The sequence below is a fragment of the Ischnura elegans genome, chromosome 6, assembly GCF_921293095.1.
Source record: "Ischnura elegans chromosome 6, ioIscEleg1.1, whole genome shotgun sequence".
Classification (NCBI taxonomy): domain Eukaryota; kingdom Metazoa; phylum Arthropoda; class Insecta; order Odonata; family Coenagrionidae; genus Ischnura; species Ischnura elegans.
This window is the reverse complement of record NC_060251.1, coordinates 25,042,529-25,069,074: the sequence shown is the minus strand read 5'-3', so window position 1 is coordinate 25,069,074 and position 26,546 is coordinate 25,042,529. Positions and strand designations below refer to the sequence as shown.

General features: G+C 40.4%; 1 protein-coding gene across 2 annotated transcripts in view; it reads left to right on the top strand.

Moving 5' to 3' along the window:
* Positions 1 to 26,546, top strand: part of LOC124160200 (moesin/ezrin/radixin homolog 1) — a 189,808-nt gene that overhangs the window by 94,174 nt on the left and 69,088 nt on the right. The window lies entirely within an intron of this gene.

The window sequence follows — 26,546 nt, the reverse complement described above, 5'->3', positions numbered from 1 at the left end:
GGCGTCCGGATTTGTGCTTATTCGGTTAGTGTTGGGCATCAACCCTTTTGCCGGGGCGTTGGTTTCATCAACACTTTCGTACTGCGCATCTACTTCAGCGATTATGAGAAACGACCCGTCATTGTCACCTGTCGCTAGTCCTGTATCCACCAGCTGTTGGGACTTCCCTTATCTCTTCCGATTCTAGTTCATTATCTTGAAGTTTAATCGCCTAACATTTATTTCGGAATTCCATTAATGGTTGAGAACTCTTATCGACGTCTCATCCGCGAATATTTCGATACCCTTTGCTGATCTCGATACTGGATTTTATTTGTGCTTTTCATCTGCTCCGTTGCCGTTTGCTAAGTCTCTTGATTTCGCGCGCGTTCGTCTGCACTCTGCCAACTTCCTGCCTCCCAGAATTCACTGCGTTCATCCCAGCTTTCCTCTCGTCGCGTTTCGTTTCGCGTTGATGATTTCGACACTTGAGTTTCTGTGACCGTGTTCCATTCTCTGCAAAGTTGCTGAAATGCGTCCCGTTCAAAAAATAGCTCTCGTTACCGATCGATCAGTGACCGCTAGCTGATACAGTTTTTATAATTTCTCTGCTTCAAATTATGTTCAAGCGAGACATCAAGGGAACCTTGTTCTAATTCAACGATTTGCTTCGGTTTAATGTATTTAATACTGATGAGACAAAATCAGATTAACTAAAACCATCACAGCAAACTTCGATGGTGACCAACATTAGCCTGTAATCCTGAGATTTGTTTAGCGCCGCTCACCACTCCATACCCATAACATTTAATATTTCAACATATTTCCTTTTCCTCTCTTTAAAATCGTTAATTACTGGACGTATAAACGTAATCAAAGCGTGGTTTGCCGCTCTCCCCTAGTCCTCATGCCCTCCCAATGTTTCCTTCAACAAGCTATTTTGTTCTATGACTTCACTGATTTTCTGGACTTCTGTTGAAGGATATCAGAATTTTCTACCTTGTCTTCCAATGATTAACTGAACAGTTGTTTGAATTAAGAACGGGAAACCTTGATTTTGAGAAGAAAGCCGAATGAAGCATAATGTTTCGTGATCATTAGTTGGACGTCGATTTTTGTTGTGAAATCGTCTAAGTAGCCATTGGATGAATGCTAATTTATCTGTGACAAAAGGATTACGATGACTTTAGCCGAATTGTATTTCATTGATGCATCCTGTGGGGTGAGGGTATCCGGGTGTAAGGGTGGTTGTGCATACTTCTAGGCCCAGTCACATTCACACCCCTATTTATAGAAGTGATTATATCATGCGAGACGTTTGAGTTTGAATCAAACCGTCGCGGCGCGGATTCGAACAAGTGGCTGGGAAGGAGGGTGGGCGACGACGGTTGGCCGTTGGCGTGACTCACACCCGCGCCTCCCGCCAGCGGAACGATGGGCGGCGCGATGCGGCGGGTGGAGGGAGGGAAGGAGGTAACCCCGGCCTCTTCTTCGTATCCTGCCACCCACGCCCTTGCGCGCGGCCGCGTTATTGGTCGAGAATCTCGCCGGAGGTCGCACGATTCGAAAAAGTATTGCGCGCGTATATCAAGAGTGTTAAAATCTAGGGACCTATGTGGAACAGGCCCCGGTCAGTTCATCTACATCTACGTAATATCCTGCGAGCCACCATGAAGCTAAAACATGGTAAACATGCGGTTTGAATCATTAGGAAAATTCAGAAGCCAGTAAGAATGTTTGGTTAGTGACACACAGTAAGGCAATCAGTACAGGACTGGATATACACTGGATAAACATTTTATGAGCAATATTCTGTGGCAGGTTCTTGCGAGAAAAATTGAACTGACTGAAGTATTTGGGTGCCGTTAAATAGCAACAATTCTCTTTTTTCAACATTAAATAACTCAACAAGCATTTTGTGGAAATTATTAGGAAAACAAAAGGATAATGCCGCTCAAGATGTTTCTAGTTATGATGAAACTCAGTTTTAAGGCGACCCTGGAAATCATTCAGCATCAACTAAAGAAATTTGTTCCATTTTTACAGCATCTACCAGTATGTGGCCGACTGGTAAACATAAATTCTGGCGTCTATTGTAATAGTCGTGGACCAATATTAAGGAACCTTCTTGTATCTTACTTTGGGGTACGAATTGTCGAATGAGTCGTTTGACTCGGGACTTTTTACGAGAAGGGTGGTAGGGACGAAGCCGGAAACTGGGGCAGCAGGTGGTCATTTCCTTCGGAAGGAACAGCTGGGTCTACCGAATATTTTTGTGGGCAGAGGGAGTTTATTTTTGCAGCACCATATCCAAAACTACTTTTTTAACGGCGCAATATTGAGATTTTGTGACTTAGGGATAAGCTAGCGTTTAAAGTCTGCCTTAATCACCTCTTCTCAGCTTTCAAGATTTCTCCATAACGCTCCTATCTTCTATCGCAATTATTGAACGAATTTATTATGTTATTTTAATAGAAGAATGGTGTGATCGCGGCGTCAGGCCTTACTTTTGATTTGCTGATTCTTTACTCTCGACACCCATAACTTGCAATGCTGTAAGATGTGGAGGGCGAAGTAAATTTGTGCAATTTTATCACAGACGTGACCAAAATGCTGTGGGAGTGCACTAGGTCCATGTTTACATCATATACAGAGTATAATGCAGCCCTTTTGTTCGTTGCAAGTTTATTTAAATATGATTGTAACCCTCCATTTATAGAAGACTGTAACCATGAATGTTTGGTTCAGTAAAAGTGAACCCTTTTTGAAGTTTGAGGCTAACGTGCGTATAGAATAGTTCCAATGAGGTGTTTAGCAGTCGTCGACCTTCAAAGAGGTGTGTTTTGCTGTCATTGACTGTCCCGGAGATGGTCCTGACTGTCAATACATCATTCTTGACGTCTTCATGTTTTCCCTGATATTGTTCGCGGTTGTGATTCCTGGTTAACTTCGTACTTCAGACCGGTACGTGCTTGGCCTTGTTCTTCATCGAGTCAATAGTTCTTTTGCAATTCACGCCTTTGCTAACCATAAAACTTTATAACCTACCTACCTACCTCTTTGGGAGGTGTTTATCGCGGTGAGATTCTTGGTGGCTGTTGTTCATTGTAGCGATTTTTACTCAGGCTGTGCACTCTTTAGCGCCTTGATACCGTTACGCTACAATTTTTCGACTCGGAAAGCTCCAGATTGTGAAACGAGTCAACCTCGTTTCATTCAAATGGTTGTGAATTCAAATAGTGCGAGATGTTGTCTTTATTTCGTAGAGATAGTGGTTTTTGTCGTGTGGTTCTCGATACCAAGCATGGTGATAGTGGCGCATGCCCGCATTCAATTGTCGACTTGCTGTCTGTCGGATCGACCCTGAGCCGAATGTGTATTGTTGTTGTTGCGAAATTGCACTTTCGAATTGCCCAACTGTCTGACGCACCGCCGAATCACGTCACTATATTTTTATGAGAATGTGTTACAGCTTTTAAGCTACACGTTTTTTTTATAAGACGGTGGAGAAACCTCTCGTAATATTATGCATCGTTGACTTTTTCCGTAAGTGCTCGCTGATAGCAATCTTTTGTTTCCCTCTGCTAATTCTAAATTTGACTTTCAAGTCTTTAGGAACCTTGACGTTGGCTATTTCATGTTATGTAACTTTGTTAATAGGAAATCAGACCTTCTATGAAAATGCGTATTAAGCCATAATGGTGGTTGCCTTTCACTCATTTGCCTAGGAATTCGCATTCAATGTATGCATCTATCTTAAGTTATAGAATATAGAAATTTTGGGAATTAATTCGAGCGACCAAAGACCAATTGTTGTAGAAATTATGATGCCCCTAGACTTTCATTTTCAAATTAAACTGGTTCCAACCACCATGCACAGGTGCAAATGAAATTTCAGTACCACGGAAGAGAATGCCTTCGTTAAGCCAACCAAACTTATTATAGCTCAGGACGAAATACTGTCATATAGAAAGAACTTTTATAGCACTTCATTCTCAGGAATTGAATGATATCACTTTTCATTTACGAACAGCGGAATCTGCAAATACGTTAATGTCAACGTTTTACGATGTTGTTTCACCTTATAAATCGAGTATTATTGTAAGAAACGAGTGAACCCAGTGAGATACGTATTTAAACGGTAGGTACTGTTATAGTCATAAGTGTAAAAGTATTATAGAATCTGGAGGTTTTGCTTGCGAGGCTGCACTTGAACGGATTTTAGTGTTCCTTAATCGAAATATTAAGCATGTATAATTAAATTAGTTTATTATTTAATTTATTTTTTCCCAATTTGTTATTCGGTGCATCTTTTTGTAAGTGGCCCATGTATACTTATGTGTATTTCACTTTCCATCCGTGAAACTTGTTGTCACCATTTTTAAGTGCTTACACTTTATACATCAATCGTTAATTCGGGTACTTAAAGGAATTTAACCTGGGTTGATTGTGAAGATATGTATCTAATTAGTGCCTATCACTTTGGCAAGTTTTTCATATGCCCACGTGAGAAGTATTTTAGAAGCTTAAGACAAGCTAAATATGAATATGTTTATTCAGTCACATGTAGTATGGCTTTGGAGACGAGTGACCAACAGGTGATATAGGTTTACGTTGAATAAGAATGTGTTCATGGACTAATCATTTGCGAATAAGCGGTATAGCGGTATTAAATAGCTTCGTAAAGCTGTGGAAGGTCCACATTCGGAATTGGCATTCAGTGTTTGCAACTAATAATAATAATATAAAAAGAAACTTAAATTACTACTCTCCACACTTCTTTTGATCTGATCAAGTATACGATATAGATCTCGATAATGACGTCATCTTGAAACAGTGGTTAGAAAAAATATTGAGGGATGTCCATAGTGAAATTTCCTGTCTTGTGTGTCTTTGCTGCCAAGTGTCCCTTCTTGCGCTGCTCCATTTGTTAAATAAGCATTGAAGATATAATCTGGTCATTGCGAAGAATGGGTAACCTGGGCGCTTCTAAAGTGTGTTGTCGTTGGCGTGGGAATAGTACCGACTGACTTAAGTCACTACTAACCACAATTAAGTTGATATTTCATGGTCTTTTGGGTGGGGATTTTTATTTCAGCATTGCGTTTCGGAAGTGAATCTTCATGAACCGAGGTATTGCACGGTTTGAACTCAGTAGGTCAGCAATATTTCATTTATGTAATTGAATGCACACACTGTATGGAAATGCTTTTTATAATCTTATAGGCTTATCTTTTTAGCCTATATTTAAAGAGAGGAATATATGTACTGTTCAATAGAGCGCTTTATCGCGCGCTGCATAGTTAATAGCCGACTGGAGATAGCCATATTTGTGACATAAGCTTTCAGCGTGGGCCTAACATTCGTGACCTAGCCAGCCCATTACTTGCATGGAGAGTGGAATATCCCCTCCCACTGTAGCATTCCATGCCCGCTTCTCTAATTCGCTGAGGAGTTTTTCATGGGAGAAATCAATTTGCGTACGCCGTAGGGAAGAGGAAACGACCTCTCGAAAAAGATTTTTCCGCTCCGCGTCCCCCGTTGTCTCTCTCCACGGGTCGCGGAATTTTCATATCTACTGGCCGGCTGATGACTCAACCAGTTAATTCGCCGGAAAGGAGAAAGTTTAGTTTCCTCCCACCACCCCCCGTCCCATGGCCTTTGATGTGAATGCCAGCATAAGAAGCGCCCCTTCTTTTCTCTCTCTCTCTCTCTCTCTGCCCCTTCCACATCTTCTCACGGTCATCGATTAAGCTAACTCTTTAGCTCTCCTGGCCCTTACCCTCTGGAGGCCACTCAAAGGCGATTATTGTCTCTTGAGATGGTCTGGAGTTTATACAGGAGATAATGGTTGCAATTTGAGCAGTACCACAGAGACTTTTTCTTTATATTATACTCAATCCCTCAGTGTAACAATAGTCAAGCCTTTAGTCTGTATAATGTAGCCCTTTCAAAACTATAAGTGTAATTTGAGAATAACATTAAACTTAAATTCAAGCAACTATTCAATAAAATTGATTCAATCGTATCAAACAACTTCGTGGAGTATGGTCATCTTAATGGGAATTACAGCTACTGTAATCCATATTTATACAAGATGATATCTGTTTTACTTTTCGATATGCATTTCCGTACGGATGCACGGATTGCTACCAACGTTAGTACGTTGGTGTATCTCATGCTCCCAAATGCAGTAGTACTAGTTTTGGTTGTTTCCAACTAGTCATTTGCTGTGTTTTCTCATTACCGTTCGTTATGTCACGTCAATCAACACCTGCCGGGTAAGCACGCCTTGACATGCTCAAAGGCAGTTAGAATTAAATTTGGAAAAATGCGTCGTAATGAATTTCTGGAAGAAGAATAACTCCCTACAGCGTAACTATGTCATTCGGGGCACGCAGTTAAAGGCAGTTGAATCCGTGAAATATCTAGGGGTTAGACTCAATAATGATCTATCGTGGAATAAACATATTCGAGAAATAACCGGTCAAGCTAATCGTAAAATGGGTTTTGTTAAAAGAATATTAGGAAAGTGCAACGACAAAGTGAGAGAAATTAGCTACTTTTCCCTCGTTAGACCACATTTGGAATACGCTGCCAGTGTTTGGGACCCTCATGAAAAAGGCTCAATAACAGAGTTAGAACGCGTGCAAAGAAGAGCTGCCAGGTATGTGAAAGGTCGTTACGATAGTCTTGTTAGTGTAACTGACCTCTTACATAAACTCGGATGGGAATCTCTGTCGGACCGTAGATTGAAAAATAGACTAAACCTTTTAGATAAATTCAAGAGCAGTGTCTTTTCTGACGAAGTTAACCATATCTTACGGACGCCAACGTACTACGGAAGATCAGATCATATAAATAAAATAAGAGAGATAGATTGCAGAACAGACAGATTCCGAATGTCATTTTTTCCACGATCAATAAGAGATTATAACGGCAGCAATAGAACGCGTAAATAGATTGCATGACTTGTAGTGTAGCCTACTAACCTATGTAAAACTTACTGCATGTTTCTGAATTTCTATTCTATATTCTATTTCTAACAGTATATAGTAGTATAGTTTGTTATTATACGGGACGTTTCTTGGACGGTGTGGTGTGCATGTGGGAGTCCAAATGCATGCTGCATGCTGGTGATTGATCACCCCCTGCCAAACACCCTAGAGGTGGCTCGCAGGGTAATTTGTAGATGTAGATGTAGAAAGGGAAAACGTTACTGAAATAATTCTTAACACTATTAATCCTCTTCGTGGAAACCTAAGGTATGTAATCACACGACGTTATCGGTCCACAAACGCACGGACACACATCAAGGATGTGGAGAATTTGCTCGGTATACGGAAATAGTTTTTTTACCTTGTTTGCTGTTACATATATACGAGCATAACTGATTTAAAATATACAGTGTCCGGCGTGATACGGTGGAAATCTTTGATATTCAGCTTAGGAAAACCACTTGTCTGTTTCCACTCACTTTTATTTAAACCGACCATGTTTTCGGCAACTCGAAAACCATGGTTGCCGAAACCATGGTCGGTTTAAATAAAAGTGTGTGGAAACAGACAAGTGGTTTTACTAAGATGAACATAACTGATTTGTTCCGCTATCTAAAGATCCTTCCATGTGACCATGAATTCCAAATTCCGCACTTCTCTGGGTCCTATCATTCCCGAGCAACGCCGGATAGCCTGCTAGTTAATAAGAATCATGTTCTTCTTGCATCAAAATCTCTTGGCCTTACTTCCATTTTATCATCTTCCGTTAATTTAGTTAGCCTGTATCAATAGGCGTTTTGTAGTTTTTATTAATACTCGCGTTTTTTCTCCGAGCAAGTCCTCTTGAGTTCGATTGTTCGCACTTCATCCAGCTCGCGTTGGATTTTGACTTTCGTCCGCGGACTTAAAGATAGTAGTGCTGCTCACTGCAAGGTCATTCAATTTGCTGGCTCCACAATCGGCTTCGCCATTCATTACACTCAAGTCTTTATCCCGTGTTTCATAAGAACCTTCCGAGAAGATAAATTAAGGCCGTTAAACAGGATATCCGCTCATTATACGCCAATGCGCGTTTGTGAATTGCAGTCCTTCAGGTGTTATTTGCATTGGATGTTTGAGTACAAATAGCAAGTTTTTTTTGGTAGAACCATAAGTGTTATTCTCCGGAATATTGCAATTCTAGCTGAAAAGTTAAAATTTGTCGACCTCCCTCGTGCTTGCAAAATTTGGTCCTGTCGTTCCTGGGGTTAAACATGTTGGGTTAATCACATGGCACAGGTGTAGTTTAAATGTAATAGCAGTGTTTGAAAAGTTATGCGCGGCCTACGACGATGTGAATACTTCAAATCCCGCATAATAAGGATCAATGAAAATAATAACTCCATTTTATTCCATGTGGTAATCCAGGCTCTCAGTTTTTGGGGAAATATACCGATATTTTTTTATTTATGAATATTTACTGAACCGTAGTAATTTTTTAGAATATTTATTAGTAGTGATTTGTCCGTATTATTTTTCACGAACTCACTCCCATCACAATCCAATCCAATTTCATCCAAAAGCATGATGGAGGTTGTCTGTATATTTTCCTGCAGTGCAGAAGAGTAGTCACATAAATGGATGCGGCAATTATTTTGTTAAGACTTGTTATCATGAATGAACAGATACTGATATTTATGTAAATTAATAATACTCCATTGCTGTCGCCTTCTAGGAAACCCAATTGTATAGTGTATCAGAACTAATATCAGTAACTTCCGTGATTACGCATTGGAGGGTGAATTTTATAGGTGGCTAAGTTTATTTTAAAGGTGTTCGTCGTTTTATGGATTCGCCGTCGGTTATTATTTTTTAATCCAAATCTATAAATCAGAATACATCTGCGGGTGATGAAAGTTGGGATGCTTTCCTAACCGGGGGACAGGCTCGGTTCCATGGTTGCGGATTTTCATTTATGTACCATGCCGATTTGGTGATGTATCAGTAATATGCAGAATTGCACGATATCAGCTATCCCTGGTGACATAGAATGAGTGACCCATCGAATCGTTCACAAGCCTGGAGCCCGTTTGGTATCCATAGAAGCCTTCCTGCGCATGCCTCTACGGGAATAGAGAATAAAAAAATGAGGATTGCTACGTTACTACGTTTTTCACCCAGATCAACGACAATGCACGGTGGAAGTACGTCTTCGCTTATCGCATGAGCAGTCGGCAATCGCAGATCACTTGCGAGGAAAAAAATCGATTTTATTTTCGTTCGCGAGATCGCCGGTCCAGATAAGTGGAGGGGAAATCCTTACGCCTCGGGCTTTTTAGCGCTCGTCGAGCATCCGTGATTGCGTCACGCTTTTGGTGAGTGGGTGATGATCTTGAGTCTGGCGTCACGGGCGGAATCACGATTTCTCTAGAAAATGTTCGGTAATGCACGAGCGTGTCTCTTGGGTGTTTCATCTTAAGAGGGAAAGACCGCTGTACTCTTGATCAGTCGTGATTCGTTAGAGAAATATTTAACGATTTCATTCATGTTTTAACTCCGATGGAGTTAGTCATTTTTTTTCTTGTTAAGCTGTTTTGACATGAATTAAAGTCATTGTATTTTCGCTGTTTGCTGGTCTTACGCAATGGAACCGAGCAAAACCTCTTAGATGTTAATGGTCGTTGGGTATTTGCCCAGGAATAGTCATATTTTTTGTGATTTCTTGCGCATTGTTAGCTTTTATGGCCGACTCATTTATGTCTGAACTAGCTCTCCAACTTTTGTATTTCACTGTATTCTGGCCTCTTATTGCTCAAACCGCGGGGTATTTAATTGAGGTTATCCCAGAGCTTACTTAAACCCTGGACCCATCGATAATTACCGCACTTTACCCACTCTGCTATCAATCTTATTATATTTTTTTCAACGAGATTGGAAGAAATGTGGTTTCAGACTCTTAAGGATTTGGAGAAACATGGCCGTGAAGGGTTTGAATGTCGAATGGCCACTTTTCACTGAATTATAGAAGATTTTCCCGTACTCCTTTGTAAAATTCTATTTACTTCATTTCCTTGGCATCAATACGCTACAAATTTCATATTTATGTTCGACTCCCCTAGATTTTCCCTCGGTTGTGAGATATTTTTCCGGAGTGTGAACTTACTTTTTTCCATGAACTGCGAAGGCGGGGTACCAGAATGAATGCGACAAACCTCTTTTTTATTAGGTAAATACCACGCGTTACGACGTTTCCATATTATTTACATCTCTGGGATGCGCCTTGAAATTATATGGTAAAGTAGGAACGTGTCTTGTGATTATGTTATAAAGATATTCGAGGTGCAAGGGCATTTTTCCCATGGAAAGATTCGTGAATGTTAAAAAGAAGTAAAGTGTGTAAAATGTTTCATTCTTAGCCTTGAATAGGCTGTTTATCATTTAAAAAAAATTATTTCTATTCTCTGGGAAAGCCCTCTGCTTGAATGCTGTGTGGAGGACATTTCAAGCGCAAGACTCCGTCCGTCGGGTGGGACGTTAAGCCGTGGTCCCCTTGGCGCCTTTCGTTAGCCGAGCAGGCTAATGCCGACGCCGGGTTTCTCTTCACCCTTCCTTACCTAGTCTTCCCACATGGCGCAAATGACCTCAGCTGTCGGTCGCCTCCTTCAAATACCATACCTAACCATTTTCTGGGAAATCTGCGACGTTCAATTTTTTCTTCGCGTATTCAGTGGGCATGGGCATCCATGTCTTGTGCGGTGCGCCTCCGACCATGCTGTGGGTGTGTTTTGTAGGGGGGTTGCGAAGACTCGAACACTGTCAGTTTCGCGGCTGTAGTCTCTTCAAAACGGGGGCATAGAAATGCAGTGAGCGGGCGGCGACTGCGGCGGCTGCCTTAATTGGCTTAAGTCGTATTTTTATCCTTCCCCGGAATGGGGAAGCGGTGAGCCAGAGACACCGTTTCGAAAAATTACCCGTGTCACAGTTTTTTTTCCCTTTCGCACGTGTTTTGTTCCGCCCGTTCTTTGCGGGGGTGATGTTTTCATTCGAACGCCTCGTCGCGTGATATTGCCGCGCGTTTAACCCAAGCGACCATCCCGGCGGTTATTTTACTTTTAGCATTCCGCCGAATGAGGCATATTTCTCTATTGCATTGAAAACCCCTAAATACCCAGGTATGACGCCCACTTTTGCGTAAATCGCTTAAACTTGCGGCTGTTATCTATGTTATGTCTCTAAAATTTAAAGGATATCACGCACTCGTACTCAACGCGCAGGACAACTGCGTACCTTGGAAGCTGAAATTCGTATTCTCAGTACCATTGAAATTCTCATTCGCCGAAAGGAGGATTTTTTTTTAGGTTGCCGGAATATTGTCATTTCAGTGATCGAGTATTTATTTACGTTGTATGTAAAAGATATTTTTTATGGAGTGCATGCCTTGTAAGTCTTTTACATAACGCCCACTCGTTCACGCATATAAATTATCTTCGAAAATTCTGCGGAAAAACCTACCTAATACCCCCGCGTTACACTTCAGAATTTAAGGTATAACGATGAATGTCTACCGCTGAAGTGCATAGCGATTCGTACCTACTGCATCTAGGGAAGTTAAACTCGTTGTTGAAGTGTGGCACTACAGATCATATTGATGATTGAATACCTTTGGTAATAGTTAAGTTAGAAACTATAGCACGTCCCGTTTATTCTGGATATACTTTGCCAACCAGTAATCAATCATATCGAATACAGAATATGAAGGGTATTGCTCCGTAGATATATTGGTAGGCAGGTGTCCGTAGTATAACTTTTGCGTAATCATATGGAAATCAATGAACTCATGCGAGCTCTTCTGGCTGGATGGGGATTTGGGCCGTATGAAGTAGGGTTGAAATGATGATAAAGATTTTAAATTGATTGAAAAAGAGAGGTGGAACTGGTTCGTGTGGTGGGGATTATTGTGTATAGAAATGGTTAAAGAAATTGAAATAGTAAAAGGTTTATGAGGGAAGAAGGAAGAATTATATGAAATAGATTTCTCACCTCTTAAACACTTCATATTTCTGGTAAAGGCAAAAGGTTAAATTTTAAGATGACATGCGCTCAAAAGTAATTGAAGAATTGAAAAACTTTTCCATTAGGAATGGTCCTGGAAACTAAGTCGGAGAAAGGTATATTAAACCAAGTGGAATTAACTGTGTCAGCCGAGATTTTGTGGAATATAATGATATAAGATGAAATATGCTAAGGATGTATTTCTTCTTTAATGGATATATTTCCAAATATGTATATTTGATTGTAAAACCATGTGTACTTTATTTAGTTCATCATATCCAATATCGATGGCTATGTTCTAACAACACGTATCTCAAAAAATAGCAGATTTTCAGGAGAGAAAAAAAAACGATTAATATTCGTTAGTTGCACGCTGAAATTAAAAACCAAAAGTTCATAAAATTGAAAAAGAAGCATTCATTTGCAAACGAAGAGTTGTTTTTTGCTTGTATTTTCTTTTTTTAATGTTATTACGCTTTGTTTAAGATGCCTGTTTCACACCGGCCGAATTTGAGGTACGTGTTGTCAGAACTTAGCCATCGATATGTTTAATTTTCAAACGCTTCTTCTCACGTTTTCATCGATTTTATCGAAGTGCATTCTTAATTGGTGTGTTGGGCATGTTACTCAGCGATGAACCGTGCGAATGAATTGGTAGACATGCTCGTGACTCCATGATCCCGTATTGCATTTTATTTGTATTAAGCTGCAATTTCATTTATCCTCTCCTGCATTGTTTTACGGGGCTTAAATGCGTGTGGAACGTGAATGAACAGAAGGTGGGAAAGGTGATGGTTAATGAGATATATTCAAAGAAGCCATCGTGGTGGCTGAGTTAGCTGAACGGACTTCCCCATTCATCCCAGCTTCCAATATAACCCTATTCCCGAGAGATTTCTCCGAACTTTTTGAACCTGTTGTTCTCCCATGCACGAGCTAATTGTGATACCTTCAAGTTTCGGGTCCCAATCTCTTTTTGCGAATGATTTATTATCACAATGATCCATTCATCGAGAAGTAATTGAACGCTTAAATTTCCCGCGGGATGATCTCAGGTCTTGAACTATTCATGCTACACCGTATGAATTGGGGCATGCAAATTTACTCACCTTTGAATTCCAGCCTCAATGGAGTTAAATATTATAATTTTAGCAAGATCCACGGGGCAAAATTGACTCAAGACATGGATAGTAATCACAAGATAATGGAAATGTTGCCGTATTTTTCATTATATACACCAAAAAGTAATTCATAATAAATAATTTTGTATATCCGAGATCCTTCTTTCATTATTAATCTCTGTTAGTATCATTGTCTACGCTACGATGCGATTAAGTCATGTCCGTTAATCTCAAGTCGTGGAAGAGGCGATTTTTTAGGGAGCCTGTTTTTATTCTGCATCAGCATACTTCGCTCCGCAAGCCGCATCATTCTGCATGTGGCGGAAGGAGTTTGGGAAGCAGTAGTTTGTAGCAGAATACAAAAGAAATTTGTTCGCCTTTTATGAGTTGTGCCAGCGTTTGAACACTGGCTCTTATTCAAGTCTTTATTCGATCGGATGAAATAATTCCTTTACCTATCAGTTTGGCAAAACGTAGTCTCTCTCGGGACTGGAAACAGTACGCACTTGGTGTGACTCTAAGCAGTTTTCGTATAGCTCTGAAGGATATCATAATTGCTCCCGCAATCTAAACCTATCCTCCAAAAACATAATTAAAATGCACCTAAGTTCCAAAAAATTAATATTAAATTTTTTGAATTGCATGATTTGTTTCGATATTTTTACAGAATAATTGTAATTGATCCTGGTATTATTTGAGGTATCCTTGTGTCCCTTCGGGTGAATTGTGGGGGGGGGTAACTTTTTCAAGATAGCTTCGCCTGATTATTTGAAGCATGGACATTCGTTTTCGCCTTATGCTCGCTCGTATACTCCCTTCCATTTGTCATTGAGTGATTGAAGAAATGGCAAAAACTCGAGGTCGCTAGTCTTATGGCTCCGTGATATAATCCTTTGAAACTTAGTGGCGTCTTGCTGATTTCCATACCTTATTAGGTGCGGTACCGAGACGGGAGGCGATAAAACCTCAGTTTCATTGAGGGAGTAAGGTCATGCCGTTCGTTTTCTTAGGTCCTCCAGTTCACGACGCCGCGCTATCAACGTATCCTGTACGTCCACATATGAAGATAAATACTCACGGGCTTTGCTCGAATTTAGGTTGCGCTCAGAGGACGTCCTTCAGGCGCGAGTGTGGCGATAAATTTCTGCGAGGTCGATCGAGGGAACAGCACTGAACTCAATGCTGTGAAATGGCGATAGAACATCCCTGTGGGTTATTATTACAGTATTCTACCGATTAAGGTAGGTTTCCATGGAGTACTAAAGAAGTGATATGGGAGCCTCCCTATCCTTCCAACGCTACCTTCTTCAATTCACTGTAAGGCCGACTCCCTTTCAATCTATCTAAAAATCCTATTATTTTCCTTCCCTTCCCTCGTTTCCCTAACATTCTACCCTATAACACCATTTTAAACATCCCCTCCCTGCTAAGTATTCGCTCCATCCATACATTCTGTCTCCTCCGTATCTCATCTAAAAGCTGCCTCTCCTCGCCAACCATATCCAGCACTTCGTCGTTCCTTTTCCTCTCCGTCCATTTCATCCTCTCCATAGAATAAAAATATTCGATAAGACCCTCAGAACGTAAAGCAGCATTTGATTGTGGAGTAAATGCATGTTCATTTTTCCCAGTAGTGTTATTCGCATTGGATTACGATGTGTACGGTCTGTATATGGGATCGTTTTAGACTTCAAGCTAAATAAACTTGTGAAAAATTAACCATATAAAGTACATTGGCCGAGGTCTTTCTCAATACGGCTCACCTGACTTCAGGTGTTTATTAAGAAGGAAATAATTTTTGTAAAGGGAGGCAAATCACCGTAGTTGGTGATTATGACGCTTCGGTCGGAAAAAAAGATTTTCAAATATTTAATCAGCGGTGTAATTCTTGACATATCCGCTGTGTGCGCGCCAGAATTTTTCTTTTTGACCTCAATAAATTTCGTCTACGGGAAAAAGATTTTTCCCGTTAAATAGTCGAATTAATAACTATTGCTCGCATAATCGCGAAAACAAAATAACAGATTAATAGTTTTCTCTTTACGCATCTTTTTTCGGGGAAGTTCGTGAATCCATCCGCTAAAAGTGTGGTAATGATAGAAATTAATTGTGGTTGCCGCCTGGTGGTGTAAAGAAAGAAATATTTTTGTAGTCACATCTGGACTGGTGCAAAAATTATCGGACCGTTGAACTTATTATTTGCTTCATTGCAAAAAAAAGATCGCATCCTCTTCACATACCTGACTGCAAACATTAATATGTATGACCAGTCATTCTAGAAAGAACGTTATTGGAAGTTAGGTGTATCCTGAACGTGCCACAAACTTAATTACAAATACCTTATTTTTTTCAGAATTCGTTTTTGTCATGCCGGTGAGGTATCTCAGTCATTCGACTTATCTCACCGTGAAACCCGTGTTTCGGAACATGTTAATGGACAGGATGATCATTTGCACAAAACTAGCTCTTATTCACTCTAATCGTCCTAAATATGCATGCAAATTGTTCGTTACATCCTAGGTTTAACAGGTATTCCCATTATATTCGAGCCCGCCGTCCGTATACGACGGTGCATAACACGTCCATTTGTGTAAATCTCTTGAATTTTTCCGTCGCTCCGCGGAGAGTGAAGTGTGTCAATGACCCACTATATGCATTGCTCTATCCTCTCTCTCTCTCTCCCTCGCTAACTCACGCCACACCACCCGACTGCTATACGTTTAGCGGCAGAAGGCGAGCGTGCAGCCAACCCACTCTCCCTCCTTTGGCAACGCGCCAAGGAGAGTGGATCGGTGTGTTTTTTCTCTCTCTCTCTCTCCCTTTTTGCAACTGCTTTCCTATAGTGCAAATGTTGGTGTCTTCAAAGTGGGAAAGCGACAAAGGGCCCCGCGAATACATATTACCATAGAGTAAGTATATATACTTACTCTATGATATTACTGTAGAAAAACCAAAGTGATCGCTCAGGCCACTTTGAAAATTTATCATGACTCAAAAATATGAAGTTATTCTTTCCGTGGAGTGTTCTCGCGATTTCCGCCAGTTTAATTCGTTGTTTAGTTCCAACGGTTCAACGGACAACTCGTTCATCGTCATCAGTGTGAGTGATTAAGTTTTACTCTGAGATAACCATTGTAAAGATTATTCGTTCACCCTGGTGACGATGGACGAGTCTGTTTGAAACCTTGGTGATAAACAACGAATTACACCGGTCTTAATACAGAAAAGACTTCACGCAGTATGGCTAAATTACTTCTTTAGTACATTAATGCCCTTAAAAACATTTTAGTGTACAGTTTTGCTCAAGTTTGGGTTGTGTAAAAGAAATATATAGTTTGCGAAAGTGTTGATTCGTGAAGGACGGAAAAATGGCTGCTGTTTGGCCACGCTGCAATAGACAAAAGTGGAAAATGTTTTCTGTTCGGCCTTTGGTTTTGTTGTCACTCATCCCGCATTCAATGGCGTTTTACCAAATTTGGCACTCGCGTTCCGACGAATTTGATCCGGATGTCACAAGCAAATAAGCTATCATGAGGGCTGCGTACCTAGTTTTTTTTTGCGATTTGGTGTGAACTTTGGAAATTATAACTTTTCAGTGTTTCCTGGCGAGTGCGAATACTGTCTTGTAATTGGGAATTTAAGGTTCGCTCTGTTGCGTTGCGGACGGTTTTGACAAACTATTAAAAACCTCTCGAATTGCAGGCATTGGTCAAGCTTCTTGGGGACAGATTGGGATCTTCTCGAAGCTGATCTCTTGAAAGGCTCGCTCTTCATTTGTTTTTACTGTTAATGATGTTTGCGTTGATATGGTTGGAAAGATATGTTGCTCGAGAGTTTCCGCTTTGAAAGCGGAAACTCTCGAGCACTCTCGCAGTTTCTGCTGTCATCGATCAATTTATACTGCTTACTTGATCACTTACGCTCTTATGCTCATAATACTTAAACTAATATATATACGTACTTTTACCGGTTTTTCAAATTGTGCAATTGATTGCACAATTATCGGATCACATCGCGACATCTACGGACGGATAATTATAATATTTTTATGCAATAGTTTAATTACATGACGCAGGAATTATTAGCGTGATTACTACTTGATGGCCGTGATTCCACTTATTTTTATCAGATATGCGTTTATCTCATGCAATTGAGCTGTTATGTGGAATTATAAGTACTCTTACTTCCTACTACTTACTTCTTACGTACTACTTACTTCCATAGGCGGAGAATGATTTGCATTCATACATTCTATCCCCTGTTTTCTTGTATCAGTATCTTTTGCTCCTTCCCTTTTTTATAGCCTTCTTTCTCCATTATCAATGTAGTTTTCTTGAATCGTGATTTAGCCTTTCTTATTTAGCCAAATGCTTTGAAGATGGCTTGCTACTACGCGGCGTTTTGGGTAATAATAGATGTTCACTCCCATCCTCCTGTTTAACTCTGCTAGTCAATTGTTTCTGTCGTTGTTGTGCGTATTAAGTATAATTTTTCTGCTAATGTCTGCAAAAATTATATGAATTTATTCAAAATGGCCGGATTTTTCCGCAAGGCTTTTAAATTAGCGAAAATGTTAAGTGTTTTTTCCTCGATTGATGAGTATTTCGTACCGCTGCATTTTGAAGGGCAATGTGGAGGACAGATCCTCCCCATGCCTCACTGGTTTTCCAGAATCGAGGCTCAAGCGTTGAATCACGTCATCGATCGTGACACCTTCGCCGCCTGCCTATCCTTTTCCCCCTGCCACCTCATCCAAAACGTGACGTAATATTTTTTTAAATCCTTTTTTCACCCGTTCACATCTTGTGTTGGAACTTGTTAACCGCGCGTCTGGCTTCTAAATCTTTGTGTGACGCGGGAACTCCTGTGGCGCCGTATTGACCGCTTTTAATGGGTAGTATGTATTAAATTCCAGTTGAATTTCAAGGCTGTTTTTCAATTTCTTTCGTATTTGCGGATCCCGCGTCCGGTCACCGATTGCTGATGATTATTATTTAGTACTAAGGGTTAAAAAAGAACTATTTTGAAGTCAATAAACTCGGTGAGAAAAGCCTTTTTATGTACCGTAATCTCTTTTGAATTTAGCCGGACAACAATCGGTACCATCTCTACTAGGACATGCTGCCAAAGAGCTCATATTATTAATGCATTATCTCGTCAAGTATTAATTTTTGCTCAGCATCTATTATGAAAGATGCATTCGTAAATGATTTTTTGGCGGGAACATTATTTATCTCAATATAGCCGCAAGTTTTAACTTAGTCACTAGGATAAGGTGATTTGGTGGTGTTGTAGTAACTCAATTTTCGCCTAGGATGTAGATAAAGTTAGAGGCCTTGTCATGAATTGAAAAGGGATGTGCTATTTTTGAGTGGAAAGGGACTACTTTGTTTGTAGACCTGCATTGGCCATTGTAATACCTTAAGAAATGACATGTCCTTCTCGTGTGGAGATAATTTTTTCCCCTTCTCGTTCATGTGTAATATTTGACGCGCGTGTTAAGGGCTTTGAATAATTTAAGATGGTTAATCCGTAATATCTGTTAATGAGAATCTTTATTGGGTTGAAGGGGAAGGGAGCGCCGTTGGAGAGGATCGGAGCTTAACAGACGTGTACACATTTTGACACTTGATAACTGTCGTGTGACGCAACTGAGGAGACACCGACGATGGCGCGTGCTTCATTTAAGCTCCTCGTAATTGGTCCTCTTGCTGCCGTCACGCAGATTGTTAACCCCAATTGGCTTAAACTGTTCATTTCGATGTTTTTGTCCACTTCCCCGCGTGGATAGTAATTTTGGTGCTTCTTCTCGATCATCGCGATGATCTGTGGTTGCCTCAAAGCCATTCGTGGTTGCGTCAATCAGAGAGGTGAGGGTATGTTTTTGCTTGTTACGTGCATTACTACCCAAGATGGGTCTATTTCGAGCATTTTGCGAGCCACCCTTGATAGTACTCGGTAAGAAATTTCTTCATTAATTCACCATAAGTTTTCTTCCTTCTTATTCTACCCACAAGCCATATTTTCTTCGCCCATTTTCCCGCTTACCTTATATTCTTTCTTCAAACACGGTTTTAACGTCGCATGTCCACTTAGTATTACTCCATATCACCTAGAGATGTTTTGGAGGATCTATTCCAATGGAGGAGTCTGGCGAAAACTTCCCCGTTTGTATGCAAACATAACCGAAGTGTTTTGATAAAAAATATTCTATAAAACTTCATGACGTTAGTCTTTTAGTTATCTATATTCATGTAGAGAAAAGCTCTGTACTAGCGTGATTATTCAACACTAGCCATGCTTCCAGTGGACTCTGCGATGCGCATTAATGTGTGTTAAATTCATGTGTTTTTGAATTTTCGACAGAGACCCACCCAAATCAGCATTTCATCGGTAGGCATTGCACACCCTCCAGGCGCTTCTATTTCGTCTTTATGAGAGCGAATGCAACATTACTGTCAAAAAACTTGTGATTGAACATTTTCAGAGCATATAAATTGGACATATTTACCTAAATATCTATTGGAAATGTTTTCCTCGAAGAAAATACTGTGGTAGAATTTTGGTGTTTGCTATGCAGGCAAATCGCTACTAAGGTTTTCATGGGTCTGACATTTTTGTTTGACTTCAAGTAAAAAAAAACTCAAAAGTGGGCAGAAAAGAGCTAATGGTAGGATTGTTAAGTAAGAGTTAGTACTTGCGAAGAGTCTGATCTGGAGAGTAGCCCTACAGTCTGGTAACATGAACACTTGGGCGGAGGACGAGAGAAGAATCAAGGCGTTCGGGATGCTTCTCGAATAGATACGGGATCACACTGGTTTGGATGGAGCGAGTATTGTGCGGGAAGGGGATATAGGAAACAATGCCAGAAGGAAGAATGTTGTTTAAAAGAGGGAGATTTTTGGATTGAATGAAAGGGAGTAGGCCTTCTTACGAATTGAAGAGGGAAGTTCATGAAGGGAGGGGGACTGACAGATTACTTATTAAAAACTCCATGGAAACCTACCGTAATCGGTATTCTACCGAGTAAGGTAGGTTTACATGGAGTACTAAATAAGTAATCTGGGAGCGTCCCTTTCCTTCCAGCAGTGCCTTCTTCAATTCACTAAGGCCTACTCCCTTTCAATCTACCAAAAATTCCTATTCTCTTCCTTCCTCTCCCTCTTTTACCCAAAATTCTACCCTATAACACCGTTTACAACACCCCCTCCCCGCCAAGTACACCCTCCATCCAAACCTTTTGTCTCCTACGAATATCATCTAAATGTTTCCTCTCCTCACCCACCATGTCCAGCACTTCGCCGTTTCATCTCCTGTCTATTTCACCTTCTCCATACCCACATCTCGAATGCCTCCAATCTTCTCTCGTCCTCCTTCCTAAGTGTACACGTTTCCGCACCGTAGAGAGCTACACTCCAGATCAAACTTTCCACTAACCTTTTCTTTAAACTCTTGCATAACGATCCTCTCAGAAGCTCCTTCCTGTTCATGGACGCCTCCTTTGCTAATGCAATTCGCTTCCTGATGTCCTTAATTCTGTCAGTTTTCCTCTGACGTGCTTCCTAAATAGTTGCATTGCTCTACCTGCTCAAGCTTCTCTCCACCTACTTCTATCTTGAGTCTCGCACTCCTCGCTCGCGATGGTTCACAAAACCACATGACGTATACTTAATACTTGAAAAATATGCAAGGGTGGAGTCTGTTCGTAATGTGGTGCTTCAGAAAAATGGGCGATCAAGGAAGAGGAAGAAAGAGAGAGAAAGAGTTTTAGATGGAATGAAAGATAATATGCCTTAATGGGAATTTAGTGGAGGGGAGACAGGCTGGGGTAATCTGCAAAGCGATCCGTATAAACCTGCCTTAACCGGTAGAAGGCTTGAATAAATTAATGTTCTCCCCGATTAGGGAGTATCCTAACAGCGTGAAGAAGATATGCTCAAGTTCCTCGGCCAACCCTCGAATCGCACCTGCGCCCGTGCTCTTTCACGTGTCTCCTCCCCTCTTCCCCCTCCTTCCATTTCCCCTCCCCTCTCCCACCTGTTGAATGCATCATGCCGTCCAAACGGAGGCGGCAGACGTCCTTTCCTCCCCTCATTTTTTACCTCCCCTCCACTACTCTTCCCCTCCCCTCTACGTCTGCGCTGGCTGCGGGTGAAGGTATGGCATCGCCGCATTATTCAAGATCTCACTGCGTGCCTGCAGGGGGAGCTATCTGATGAGCGAAGCGTGCTATGTATGTAAGGGCTTCTCTCGGAGGTCTGTTTGGGAAGGTGCTGGAAGCGGAATGCGTATGTGCCGTTTACATTAAAATTTGAAACCTTTCTCTTCGAATTACTATGCATCGACTGACGTCTACAAGAAATTGAATTTTAGTACTAAATTTATGAAAATTTATTTCACAATTCCCGTTTTTACGGAGGTTCTTATGACTGTATTCACATTTTCATTTAATATAATGGCGATTAATTTTAGGATGAGCTTGCCATTTTGACTGAAAACTGAGGTAATAATAATCGTTAATAATGAGCCATATGAATCGTGAGTATAATAGTCTAGGTATGTCATCCTGCCTTTTTTGAGTGTTTAAGGTACAAATACTTAATATATAAGTTCCAAAATAATAAATGAAGCGAAATCAAGTTTTCAACAAATCAAGACGAAAATGTTGCAACGGAAAACTCCGCTAGATGGCAAAAGTGTAACCTTAAATATATTATATAAGGAATATAATTTCAAAATTCCGTTAATCCCCATGTTCGCATCCCAATGTGTTCATTGATTCATAACACATTCCTCAACATGTTGTTGTAAAAATTCTTTCCTTCTTCGAATACCTAGATATTATTTTGGAATCTAATGAATATAATTTCAGCAATCTTTTTTTACGATTGTGTGATGCATGGAGTGAATTTTAGGAATGATTCAAGCAAGCCTTTCTTCAGAATTTAGGTAAAAAGGTGGTAATGAATGAAATATTTATAAGTTATATTTTATTTATAATTTCGTTATAAATACAACTTAGGTTATAAATTAGCTTTTAGTTGTTGTCGTGCTTCTTCCACTTGTTTTGTCGTAATAATTTAGTTTATCAGCGGTATTAGTAAATATAGGGGTTTTCCTCTACGGATGAATGCTATGCTTATTAATTCAATATGGCATTGCTTTATCCTTCACTGATTGATTGACATAGGATAGTGGGATTGCGCTGCTAGTTGTAAGGGTGTTAAGGCGATGAGGAATATTAAGCAGCCATGGACGGACGATCCAGCGCAGAGAACTTAATTAGTGAATAGCTATCTCTTTTATCTCTCACTCCCTCTTGTCCTATGAACGCGTTACGCTCTCAGCACCCCATATAGTCTTCACCAGTCATCTGATACGCCCTTTTCCCTTCAATAAACACGTCCCTAGATCTCTATACTTGTTTCTTCCCCATACTCCGCTTTGTCTACATCTCGCGGCGCTGTCATGAAATAGGAGGCAGTAGTCTATGCGTGAGGTTGCGCTAACAAATGTTATTTCGTAAGCACTCAAAAAAGAGCATTGTCCGTCTTTCCTTTTCATCTGATGGTACCCCATAAAGTACAAGCACAATATCCAATATAGTAGGCTGTGAATCATGCCGTTTTCTGGCATCTGAAGCCGCAAATTAATTCATTTCTGAACATATCTTTTTCTGCACCGTAGCTGTAAAGAATGCGAATACAAAAGATAATTTTCTACGCTGTATCCCTTCTTTCACCACACAAAAATTAACTTCGCCCGATAATAGCGTCCATTCTATCTTTTCTGCATCATGAAAGATCTATGCTATCAAAATTGAGAGCATAGATATGGAAAGCTATATAGATAAAGATATATATAGTGTTACCATCGTGGGAAATCCATAGGGTACTTTTTACTCCATTTTATGCTGGCGCTGTAGTACATATAGGGACACACGAATCTCCGCCATATTTTTCTTTAATCATGGCGTATTGCTTGTTTTTATCCTCGGTAATGTTATTAAAAATTTTAAGGTGCATGTAAGACGTAAATCCTTATAAAATATTATCTTGAGAAACCAAAATGAAAAGTTTCTTCAATGAAAATACTGGGGTGAAATTTTCTTTTAAAACTTATGGACAAGTACTCGCTACACCATAAACATTTCAAATTGACAGCGTTAGCTTGAAACAAATACGTGTCAAAAAAGGTCATTTCAGACCGAGTGATGAGTCTTCAGCACGATTTTATGCTTCATCACCAAAGGTTGCAATAGTTCAATTAAAGAACGGTTGGAGCTATTGGAGCAAATGGGAAAATCATGTTTTCAACGAACATGTTGTATCGGGAGATCCATTGTTTTGAGCGGTGTAGGGGGGAGTGGAGTGTGATTATGTATATCTAGTCGCTTCTAGCCCGTTGTGCCAGTTCTATTTTAGGGTATGGGGCGGTGTCGCTCCAAGGTTTTGCTTGGGAAGGGATGGGTCTCCATTCACGTTTCTCTCCGACGGGAAGCCTTGTTTCGACCTTGCCGTCGAGCAGTCAGTCGGCTTTGTGTTCGCGCCCCGCTATCTATTTTTTTTCTCCTAGCCATCCCAACTGTTCTAGCCAAGTAAATCGTGTTACTCTGTCCTCCTGACTAGGCAAATTTTTTATCCACATATTGAGATCCATCCCAGTTCTCGTGACAATCAAATCACATGGCAATTGCTTTCAAATGACGTGCGTTATCGTTATTGACCCTACAGGTTTTCTCTAATGCTTCTTCATGCGCTGCTTTCATCATAGGGGAGATTACATATTGGTATTTTTATAAATCGTGTTTGCTTCGGTCAACTGTTGCCTTCGCTATTTCCTTGTTTGTAAATTCGTATTGATGTGGACTAATTTTAGTTCAAATAGTTGGATCCAACGAGTCACTGGGAAAATTCAACTTTGTTGGATATTGGTAATCACATTTGGAATATCTTACCTAACTATAGATGTGATCATGGAATAAATGTGCCGTAAAAATCGCGAGGATACGTGCCACCGCAACCCACGCAAGGTTCTTGACTAATTTTTATAGCTGTTGTAAAAAAGAGAAGCTATATCTTCGATCTTATTTGTTATTAATGATCTTTAAGTGTCATGTCATTTTGGAATGCCACGTTGAATCGCGTACTCCATCACAACTTTCCATGTTGAAGTTAGGGATTAATTGTCAAAATGGTAAATTAAAGCCTGTCTTCATATTATCTATCCCCCCACCTCTTTGCGAAAATCTGTATTTTGAAGTCTCCTAATTGCCCATCGTCTCAAAAGAAGCACTCTTCTGTAAATTCTAATTGTAAGTATTGACACTTTGTCTTATTTGTTCTGTATACTGGTAAATGCCTACTACGTTGAATATTATATACACCGAATGGTTGTGAATCTTGGCGCTACAATAAAATAGTATTTATCAAATAGCTAATTGTTACACTGGTTTATTTTAAGGAAACCCTTTTTCTGAAGAAATGTATCAAAGCCAACGCATTCAATTGGCATCTAAGCTTATGTTGCATTTATGCCAAAAGATTATTTTTGCAAGTACAGTTTGCAGGCAATAAATTTATCTAATGTATCCACTGATGCCAAATTGCCAGTAATGTGCTGGAATATGGCGTCCCAGTCACCGTTGTCGCTCGCCTTCCGCCGCGCAAAATAACTCCTTACACGGTGATAAAGTCAGCCGACCGTGAGAGCTAAACATAGTTTAACCATTTGGTGCGTTCGCGTGCGCCTGGTGACTCGAATGTTCTCCTCCTTTTACAACATATTTACTGTTCTTCCCGGGAATTGCCTCCGGGAACTGAGCTATATTGCTGCTCCCGCGTTATTTATCGCGCCTCCGCCAATGGGTTCAATTGCTCCCTCCGTCTGCGCAACAATGGCTCGGCGGCGACGGGCGTAGTGATTTCGCGCTCCCGTTGATAGCCCCGGCCTCGTTCTCCTGTTAGCGCGTTGCATTGAGCGGCGTTTAAGAACCCTCCGCGAATATCTAGTCCCTCCTCGCTCATTTCTCCATCCGGGCGACGCGTGCCCACGCGTCCGGCAAGGCTATGCAATCGGGTCAAGCGTTGTCGATGCCGCTCGTCATGTCGATCCGACTGTTCTCTCTCCTGCCGAAGGGTGTAGGAGTCGGTACCCATTTGATCGCAAACGATCAGAGGAGCCGATGCGGTTGTTAACTTCGTTCCGAGCAGATGGGTGCTTGTAACTGTAACTCACGGTGTAACTGGATCATTGGGGAATTACAGTTCCTCGGAATGGATGAAAATGGGAGTAGTCAAACTGAATCTATTCCGACTCTTCCTTTAAAAGGACCTAAACTATCTGGATTAGTTACCTATAAGCTCCCTGCGATCCCAAATGGCGGTTAGGTAATTAAGGTTAGGCGGTTCTCTGACGGAAACCGACGAGAGTAGTGTTATGGAAATGGTTAGTGGTCTGCACTCAGAATAAAGATGGGGACACAATATCGTATTGATGGTATGCTTCTTTCTCGCGTTGATTGAAGCATGTGGTATCAGTATAACATTAAGTAAAAAATAGGAACTTGGTCATCTGTCACTGTCATGATGGTTTTCTAACCAAGAAATTGCTAAACTTGTGAATAAAATAAAACACATTTCTTGTAGGTATGAAACCGATATTGCACTGAGAAAGGAACAAAAATTTTCATAATGAATAGAACCATAATAAGTATATATAATATATACTTACTCTATGATAGAACTCGAGTCTTTTATAAGTTGGGTGTGGCGTGGTTCAAAATTGATGCATTCCATGGTAGTATGAAGGATGGCGTATTTTTTATTATTGTTCTGAATGGTGCATATTTGTCTTCCCCGTTTTAAGTCCATGGAACGGAATCACATAGCCGAAAGCGTGCGGATGCATTTCGTTCTTTCGTCAGTCTATATCCGTATTGTGGCAGTATATTATTAGCGTTTATATTTAACCTCTCTAATCTCATTTTCATATCCTATAAAATCTAATACCCCGTGAAATTAATGATATCGAACTTTCTAGGAGATAACTGAAATAGTCTGGTAAATTTGAGGGATGACGGGCCATTTTTTGAGTGGTCATTCTAATTGTGATAATTTTACTTTAGCATTTTCATGTTGTTGTAAAATCTGGAAAATCGTACGATTTCATTGCGTCTGGAAATGATGACAAAATACAGAAGTCTAGAATAATAATATTGGCATTAGAAATCAAATTTTGATTTCCATTTCTCTTACGTTTAATTTCATCTTTGGTATGACACTTAAATAATCCCAGCATGTCGTTCAGGTGCTGCTTCATTGTTGATTTTTTTATTTTATGTCGTGATTGTACTCACTTTGATTAAAGGTTAATATTCACTCGCTTTTAATTACATTTCTATTCCCTTTGGTCTAAA